The following is a 9,628-nucleotide window of genomic DNA, read 5'->3' as shown; positions in this document are numbered from 1 at the left end:
AATCCAAGTATCAAGTATAGGATGTCGAGTTGGATTAATGGTTGATTTGCATGCAAGACGGAAATTAAACATCCATTTACCGTATTAGGTTTAGGGTGCATAACGTGATCCATTTGTCTTAGTAAGGCGTTTTACAAATATGATTAGTCGTCTGATCCGTCCTATATTCGGGTTAACCGGAGTCGGGATCGTCCTAGACTAATGCTGGAAGGGGAACAGACCCTACACCAGGCAGCCATATGAGGCGTGAGCCTGTTGGCGATGCAAGGGGATCTCCACTGGTTTTGAAAATAGGAAAAGAAAAGGCCTGTTTAGGTTCGGGTCAGTCAACGGTTTAAGAAGCGTTCTGACCATTGAAAAAAACATTTATAAAACGTGTTGAAAAATGGGTATTTGAACCCGTTTTGGTTTGAAAGGGTCGTTTAGATCTGTGGACATGGCCCCCCTGCAGGTCCGGTTCGATCTGCGGATGTGCAACGGTCTATTTGAAAGCCACGCTCGGCGGCGTAAAGGTGCTTTCGACCGGATCGTTTTTAGATCGGTCGGTTTCGTCTCGGTAAGGGTCTCGAAACGATTAGAGATGTACAGAGTCTCCACCAAGCATTTGTGGGATGCCTGGAACCCGTTCGAATTCCGCTTTATACCTCGGTCAAATCAAAGCACAAAGCAGCGTTTTGACATAGGTACTAAAGATAAGGAAATCGTCCCTCTTTAGCATCCTATCTCTAGAATGACTCTCGTACGCCCTGGATAAGGTCGTCCACTATCCAAAGTTTCTGAGTAAGAGGTGAAGGTACATATTGGGAAGCCCTTTAATCAGACATCCAATCCCGCCCGCGTTTAGCGGCCTCTACTGATCGATCTTGGTTGGTTGAATGCAAAAGTTGATAAAACGGTTTAAATGCATGATTGCGCATCCAATGATTTAAACCTAACATGTGAGAGCTTTCTAAGTCGGTTGATGTAATCCAAGTATCAAGTAAAAGATGTCGAGTTGGATTAATGATTGATTTGCATGCAAGACGGAAATTAAACATCCATTTACCGTATTAGGTTTAGGGTGCATAACATGATCCATTTGTATTAGTAAGGCATTTTACAAATGTGGTTTGAATAGTCATCTGATCCGTCCTATATCCGGGATAACCGGAGTCGGTATCGTCCTAGACTAATGTTGTAAGGGAACAGGCCCTGTACCAGACGACTATAAGAGGCGCGAGCCAGCCGGCAGTGTAAGGGGCCTCGCTCTGGTTTTGAAAATAAGAAAGAAAAGGCCTGCTTGAGGCGCGGGTTAGCCAACGGCTGTATGCCGTGTTCTGACTGTTTTGAAAACGTCATGAAACATGTTAAAAGTGGGTATTTGAACCCGATTTGATTTTGAAAGGGTCGTTTAGACCGCATTTGTTGATTTGAAGAACTAGACTCGAATAATCATCATTATTTGATAATATTCGGTGTCGGGCTCGGTTTTGACAAGCTTGACATGAATAGTTTTGAAAATGATTATGGACTAATTGTTTTAAGTCCATTTTGAATGTAATTAGTCGGTACTCATCATCGTACCCGGGTTCAAATCCGGCATGGTATGTAGAACCAAGGATGATTTCGTGTTGGTGACTAATATGTTTGTTTGAAAATGTAAAGAAATGAAATAAAAGGCTTTAAAATACCTTCTAAATGTCGTTAACCAAATATTATCACCGAAACCCGGATTTAACCGTCATGGTATGAAGAACCAAGGGTGAAAATGCTTTATGGTTAAAACATGCGAAATGAAACAAAAAGGGTTTCGAAAATACTTGAAATGGTAAAAACCGATTATAAATATGAAAAATGGGTTAAGGGAAATGACGAGAACAAACACGGTTGATCTCTGGTCTGAGTACCCCATTTAGGCGCGAGCCAGTTGGCGACCTAAGGGGCTTCTGCCTCAAACCAAAAATCAGTTTTGGCTCGTTTATTCCATGTTTTGGTTCATGTTATGCATGTTTTAGCATGTTAAAGTCATGAAACAAATGAAAACATAATAAAAGAGGATTTTTACACCCTCATACTTACATGTTTGGTTATGGCGAGTGACCGACGTAAGTGTAACAACTTGTTTGATCGGAAAAAATTCGGTTTAAAACCGTTTTGGTAAGTAAAAGAGTGTTTTAAAAGTTTAGTGATGGTGTAGTGGTCAAAGTGGTCGGACAAGTTGTTTAATGCACGATGACGGTACCAAACAATGTGTAAGGCTCGTGTTTACGATCGGTAGGTCGTAAACACGCATCGGATTGTGACTTAGTAGTCGAGTCGAGAATTTTAAGGGAGAAAAGAGGGGGCGGACACTCGCGTTAGTCTCAAATGGGTGGCATTTGAGGGGTATTTATAGGAGAATGAGTGGTTGTGTGAGTTTTGAGCGACGTGGCCACCTGGGCTGCTCAAAGAGGCGCGAGCCATGCCGCGGGTCTTCGAGTTGTGTTGTTACTATCACAACAAACGCAATCATGATTTGTTCTATCCTAGGTTTTGTAGTCACATGTTTGGTATTTGACCATTCATGAATCCGGGAAAACTTAGTATAGAAGGCTTGAGATATTTTGTTTTTGTGGTTGACTCGGTTTAACTTGTTGTTGGAGTCGGGATTTTGAATTTTCGAGTCGGTTTTTGGCTCGTTGTCGGTTTTGACTTTAGTTAGTGTCATCGCGACCCCGTCGTTGTGCATTAAAAACTCCAGGTATTTTTGAAATGTTTTGAAATGTTTTGTTTTCGAAATCGTTTTAAGTTTTCCGACGTAAAGTTGTACACAAACTGTCGATCAAACGCTGCGATCCCAAAACATGTTGTAGTCCGATAATCATCGGGTGTTTGTTGGAGTCTCAGCAGATACTGGGTATCTACAGAGCCCCCACTTTGACTGAGGCTTGGACAGGGCAAACGTCAAAATAGAGTCCCCAGGTCAATCGAAGATTACAACCTGAAGAGCCAAGCGACGTCGAGGCGGCACGAAAGGATTCGGGCCAAGGACCTGCCTTCGAGAAGGGCGACGCCGAGGCGACTCGAGGGTACGAGTCCAGGACCTGTCGTCGGGAACATTTTAGAGTCTATCGACTATCCGTGCGGGTCGTTTAACGTCCATTAAACTACATACGAAGGCTCGCCAGCCATAAGAAGAAGTCATACCTGAGGCATCTTCGGATATGTCCTTGCATGGTTGCGGATGAATGCTCGCCAGCCGTGGTGCGTACGTGAGGAGGGCTCGCCGGCCGCGGTGCGTTGCAAGGCTCGCCAGCCGAGACAAGGAAATGTACCCGAGGCATCTTCGGGATGTGTCCTTGGAAGGGTTGCAGACAAATGCTCGCCAGCCAATGATAAGGAAATGTACCCGAGGCATCTTCGGGATCTGTCCTTGATGGGTTGCGGACAAAGGCTCGCCAGCCAAGGTAAGGAAATGTACCCGAGGCATCTTCGGGATCTGTCCTTGAAAGGTTGCGAACAAAGGCTCGCCAGCCAAGGTAAGGAAATGTACCCGAGGCATCTTCGGGATCTGTCCTTGAAAGGTTGCGGTCAAAGGCTCGCTAGCCAAGGTAAGGAAATGTACCCGAGGCATCTTCGGGATCTGTCCTTGAAAGGTTGCGGACAAAGGCTCGCCAGCCCAGGTAAGGAAATGTACCCGAGGCATCTTCGGGATCTGTCCTTGAAAGGTTGCGGACAAAGGCTCGCCAGCCAATGGTAAAGGTCGGTTAATGGACCATGGGAATAGCCGCGTTGAATGGGCTTATTTCGAAAGTAGCGAACTCGTGATGTCGCTGGGGAAATAGCGAGTATGGATTCTCACTATCATTATCTTTGGAATGAGCGGGTTTCGCGAGGAAGCTCCCTGCTGGTATTTGAAGGAATAGTGAATTTGGAATCTTCACCATTCGGTTTGAATTTGCAGTGGCGGTTTGGATCGCCGTTTGTTCTAACAGCAAATTTGAGTTTTGCTATAGCGTTTGAAGTGACGGTTTATGTGCCGTCGTTGACATTTGGAAGAAATAGTGAATTTGGAATCTTCACTATTGATTGAGGTGACGGTTTATGTGCCGCCGTTGACATTTGGAAGAAATAGTGAATTTGGAATCTTCACTATTGATTGAAGTGACGGTTTATGTGCCGCCGTTGACATTTGGAAGAAATAGTGAATTTGGAATCTTCACTATTGATTGAAGTGACGGTTTATGTGCCGCCGTTGACGTTTGGAAGAAATAGTGAATTTGGAATATTCACTATTAATTGAAGTGACGGTTTATGTGCCGCCGTTTGCTCGAAATTTGGAGAAAATAGCGGTTTTTCGAATTTTCGCTCTTATTTTTTGAAGTTGGCGGTTTTGATCGCCGTTTGCTTGAAAATAGCGAGTTTTAAATTTTTTTACTATTTGTTTTGTTTGTTTACGAGGAAATGACGACATTTAATATCGTCAACGAAAATTTGGAATTCGTCATGGGAAATTGGGACAAAGCCCAAATTTCGCTGAAAAAGAAAAGGGGAGGCTTGGTTTAGGCGCGAGCCACCTGGCGATGCAAGCCGGCTTCCCTATTTTTGTTAAAAAGACGCGAGGTTGAGTTGCGGATGAATATTCATCATCAACCTCTAAATCTCGCTAAAATCGCCATTGACGGACCTTCTAGCTTGCCTTCACTTGTGCCATTGTCAACAAATGTCATCTCAAGGTAAGTATTTCCTCTTGAATCCTTTCAAATTTGTTGATTGTTAGCTTAGTTGAATTAGGGTGGATTTTGCCCTAAAAATCGAATTGGGCGTTTTTGATTGAGCCAATTTCGAGTGAAATTGATGTTTGCATTAGGATAGAAACCTGTTTAGGAGTAAAGGGGTGCTTTTAGTTTGCATTTTGGTCCCCGTTCCCGCTTCCTAGGCTCGAAAAACGTGATTGTGGCGAGAAACCGTCCCATTTCACAATGCCAAGTTTATTTGCTTGGGTAATGGGTCCCACTAGGTTGCATTGTAGTTGGGAAAACTCGTATTTGCCATTTAAGGACCTTCGTTGGATGTTTGTGGGCAAAATTGGATTTTTGCCTTTTGCGACGGTCTTACGTCTGACAAAATAAGCGCTTGTTTGGGCTTGAATTGAGTCAGTCTGTCGTGAAATGGACCTTATTGGTATTTTAGGTCACCTTGAGGCGTGATAAAATCACGTTTGCCTTTTTACGGTCGTTTTTGAATTTTTGACCGGTTTGGGCTCAAATTAGCGTATGAATTGCCTTTTTGAACCGTAGAAAAATCCCCATTGTGTCGGGAATGTATTTTGGGTTGTTGGCGGACCTTGTATGGGTCTTGAAATGCCGTTTTTGTGATTTTGACTCGTCTTTTGCTTGAAAAGAGGGGCGAGTCGTTTTTGTTTGTTTGTTGTAAACCGTTTTGTTTGGTTGGATTTTGGGCGGGATTGCCCCTTGTTTTTGCATTGCAGGTTGTTTTTGTTGTTTTTGGATTCGTCCATTTCATGCCGTCGTAATGCCGAAATTTCGGCTGACGATTTTTTGTTTGTAGTGGAGCGTTCGGAGCAGGCCGGGTTCATGGCTGCGACTTTTGAGGAGTTGTTCGGGCCGGCCCCGGGTAGTACTCCGGTTAGCACGCCCGCCGTGGTCGTGGAGGACATTACTGAGGAGGAGAGACCTCCTGAGCAGACTGTTGGCGCCTCCGGGGCCGTCGATGAGCGTGCAGAGCCCGTTGTTGGGGCTGTTAGTGTTGGTAGAGCTCAGACTGGGGCTGAGGCGGGTACCTCCGGGAGGAGGGTTTCTTCGAGGGAGCGACTGTGGGTTAATATCCGTATACTACCCTTAAATTGCAGGACTATAACGTAAATTTAAACATGCAATTTATAGTCATAAAACGATAAATACAATAGAAACGATAAGTGTATAGAAATCAACCTCGGGTCCTTTAAATTGCGGCGTAAAGATCAGAAATCTAAGCAGATTTCCTCCTAATCGTTGCACCCAAGACTTTGTCCGAGATATGCCCTTGTGCTAGAACAGTGTTCTCCGATTGCCTTGCAATATAGGGAGAACTGATGTGTGTTTTGCTTGAGATGTGAGATCTCGGTTTCTACAGAGAAAATTGCTCTCTCGAAACCCTAGTTTTTTTACAAATGTTTTGATTCGGTCAGAAGGGAGGAGAAACCCTCCCTTTTGTTCCCTCTCACTCGGCCGGCCATGGGCTACCTAGGGAAGTGGGCTTCCACTTCCTTTTAGTCTTGGCTCATGGTCTGGTTCGCAAAATCGCTAAAATGTATATGACGGGTTTATATTATAAACTGTTATCGGTTATCGGAAATTAAGGCATCAGCTAATAATACGGGTTAGCTGAATTATTAATACGTGTCCGACAAAACAGTATTGTATAATTATTTTAATATACATTTAATTAAATATAAATCACGTATATTTAATTTCACGAATTAACTGGTTAATTCGCCTTAGCCCATGATATTTAATCCGTATTAAATATAATATCTCAACATCACGTATTTGACTAATTACTTAGTCAAATAACTCGACTAACCGGTTAGTCAATTTTGGCATCTACATGACAATATTTTCATACCGTCACATCTCTCGAACGTATCCTATAGGTGTGACTTTTAGGGACCAGTTGATCACCGCCATCTGTATGACAATAACGTCAAACTTATCTAGCAAGCCAACCGTTATTGATAAACGTGGATCAACTGATAATAATACCAAAGTATGCCCTTTGATCCTTTTAGAGGTTTATAAGTCCTTGCACTAACTGTTAAGGACACCAACCCCAACAGCGACGTCCTCGGGGGACTAGGCGGACGTTGCGGGACGTCAACAGGGTCGTTGACTTGGGCCCTGTCCACCACGTTGAGTCTCGCGGTCATAAGAGGCGGAGAGCAGAGACAGCCCAGGATGATGCTGACGTCGCGAGTTTCAGAGCCAGGCGAGTTACGGCTCCGCGGGGGTTACTTTTATGAGCGGCGCCACAGTGGGCTGAGGGTTTTGACGGTAGCCAGTTGTTGCTTCGACTGGACCGACACCTTTCCTACCGTGCTCACGAGGGCATGGCGAGTCGCGTTCCCCTGTTGAAATTTGTCATTCATTTTTGAAGTGTCGAGCCTAAATAGGCATTCTGACGTTGTCTGTTTTTGATTTCAGGAGATCGGCACCATGAGGACTTTCTCTGGCTACTCTCCCTGCTTGGGCCTCTACGACGTTCTTCGAGCTGGGTCGAGGGTGTTGATAGAGAGGTCGGCGTTTGGGCCGTTGGTGGCCGCTTGGCGGGACATTCACAGGTCCTCGATAAGGTCGAACCTGTGTTTGATCCGCGCCATGTTGGACCGGTACAGGGACACGACGTCGTCGTTCCATATGGAGTTTGGGGAGGTTGGCGTGACTCTGGAGGACTTTGCCGTGGTGTCCGACCTTCCCTGTGGTGAGCTGCCCATTGAGTTTACCGCGACTCCGGAGAGAGTGTCCTCTCCTGCGGTCACTGCTTTGATTGGTACTGCTTTGCCGGAGCCTTCCGACGTCACTCCGTACCTGATTGCGAGTTCCTACGTAAAGGACCACTTCACTGAGAGGATGGCAGGTGTTGTTCCGGCGCCGTTGGCGAGCCCGGAGGCAGAGGCTGAGGCCGACGCGAGGGAGGCGGCGGCTGTGGTTGTGGTACTTCTTGGGTGCCACGTACTTTGGCGACAAGGGCGAGCGCTTGTCGACCAAGGTGCTTCCTCTTCTTGCCGACCTTGACGCTTTGGGTCGGTTTGACTGGGTTACGCCGGCTTTGGCGAGTTTCACCCGGTACTTGCACGCGGCGGTGCGTCCGGAGTCAGTGGGAGCGGGTAGTGCTCCTGCTCTGGTCGGTCCCGGCCTCATCTTTGAGGTACGAGCTCTTTTTTTGGTAGTTTTTTTTTTATTTTGATTTTGATTTTGATTTTGGCAATTTTTGAGAAATTGGCTAATTTGTGTTTGCTGTGTTTGATTACAGGCTTGGTTGTATGCTTACCTCACTCCTCTGCGTCCGGGGACTACAGGCGGTATTCCCTCGGCTTACCCTGCTGTGAGAGGTTGGACGGTGAGTCGGAAGAGGTCGACTAAGTCGACCTACGAGGACTGCAGGCGCCGCGTGAACAAGCTTCGGATTGCTGATGTAAGTTCTTGCTTTCTTCCCCTTCTCCTTTATAGAGTTAGATAGAGATAGGATGACTAGGTAGCTTATGAAGTCCCCAGTTAGCTGAGTAGCTTGGTTTTGAATGCAGTTTGTTGGACGGCCTTGGGAGCACTACACGGGTGTGCCGGCTGCCGTCACGGAGCGTTTGCGACCTCGCAGCTCCCTGCGCCTGTACTTAGAGACGGCGATTGAGCCGGTTTGGTACTTGGGCGAACGTCTAGTTCGTCAGTGCTTTACCGAGACTTTCGTCGTGTCGGTTGACCCGCCTGGGGTGTTGTTCCAGGAGTCGACTCCTGATGAGGTTGAGGAGCACCTTCACGGTCGAGGAGGTGAGGAGCTGCTGCTGCGGGACGCCGACTACGACACCTTCCGGTTGTCGAGGCTTGCTTGGTACCCGATCGAGGTATGTTTTCCTCTTTTCGTTGTTTTCCTTGCCTCCCTTGATAGGAGGGTTCGTCATTTTTGGTGTGGATCCAAATGGCAGGGAGTCGACCCACTGATGAGGACTCAGCCCCCAGCTTTCCCGACGGAGACCACTTTTCAGGGGCCAAGTGGCGAGGAGCTTCAGTTGCGCTTACCGGAGCCTGCGGTGACCGAGGTGGCCGATGCTGGCATGGAGTGGAGGTTGACTATTCTAAGGGTGAGTTCCTGACTTGAACACTTTCTCCAATCATACTTTGCCTTGTATTGAAGGACATTTTTGTTTTGTAGGTGACGACTGTTAGCCACCAGAACTTGTGGCGGATGGCTAACCGGAGAGAGCGTTCTTTGGTGACCTGGCTACGAGGGAGGCTCGGCTTTCTCAGGTACGTTTTGTGCGTTGCTTTTGTATATTTGGTGTTGTATTTCACGTTTTTAGATCTTGAGGATCTGTTATTGTGTTTGGCAGGGCACAGCGGATCAGGTGGAGCTTGCTCGGGTCCGTGCTGAGTTGGAGGCAGCCATGTCGACGATCGCAGGCCAGGAGCTGGGGATCATCCGTCGGGACCAGGACTTGAGGTGTCACGAGGACGAGCTGCGGAGTCGAGACGCGGAGATGGCCTCTCTGAAGGCTCAGTTGGCTGCAGCGGAGGAGCTTCACGTTGAGATAGAGCGTGAGACGCTGGAGAGTTCCCTGGAGAGGGAGTCTGACCTGGTGGTGGTGTCTGCGTTGGCGGCGACTCCTAGTGAGACCAGGACCGGTCCGACGGGAGACGTCGAGTACTTGTTGTAGCTTGTCCGTGTCTTGGACTCTTGCCTGTACATATTTACATTTTGCGTGAGGCGGTTTGTATATATGTGTTTTTAGATTGTGGTTTATTTTGTGATTTTTGGCTTTTTGTGTTGTGTTTCGGAGGAGCGCTGTCGGCTGTCGATTCTCCTTTTGCTTTGCACCAGTTCCTGCATCGTTAGTGTAGAAAACAGGCAATAGATAGCATATACGCATAAACGTAAACACGTAAAAGCATTTGATTGA

The sequence above is a fragment of the Silene latifolia genome, chromosome 9 (assembly GCF_048544455.1).
Source record: "Silene latifolia isolate original U9 population chromosome 9, ASM4854445v1, whole genome shotgun sequence".
NCBI classification, from domain to species: Eukaryota; Viridiplantae; Streptophyta; class Magnoliopsida; order Caryophyllales; family Caryophyllaceae; genus Silene; species Silene latifolia.
This window is presented reverse-complemented; position numbering follows the sequence as displayed.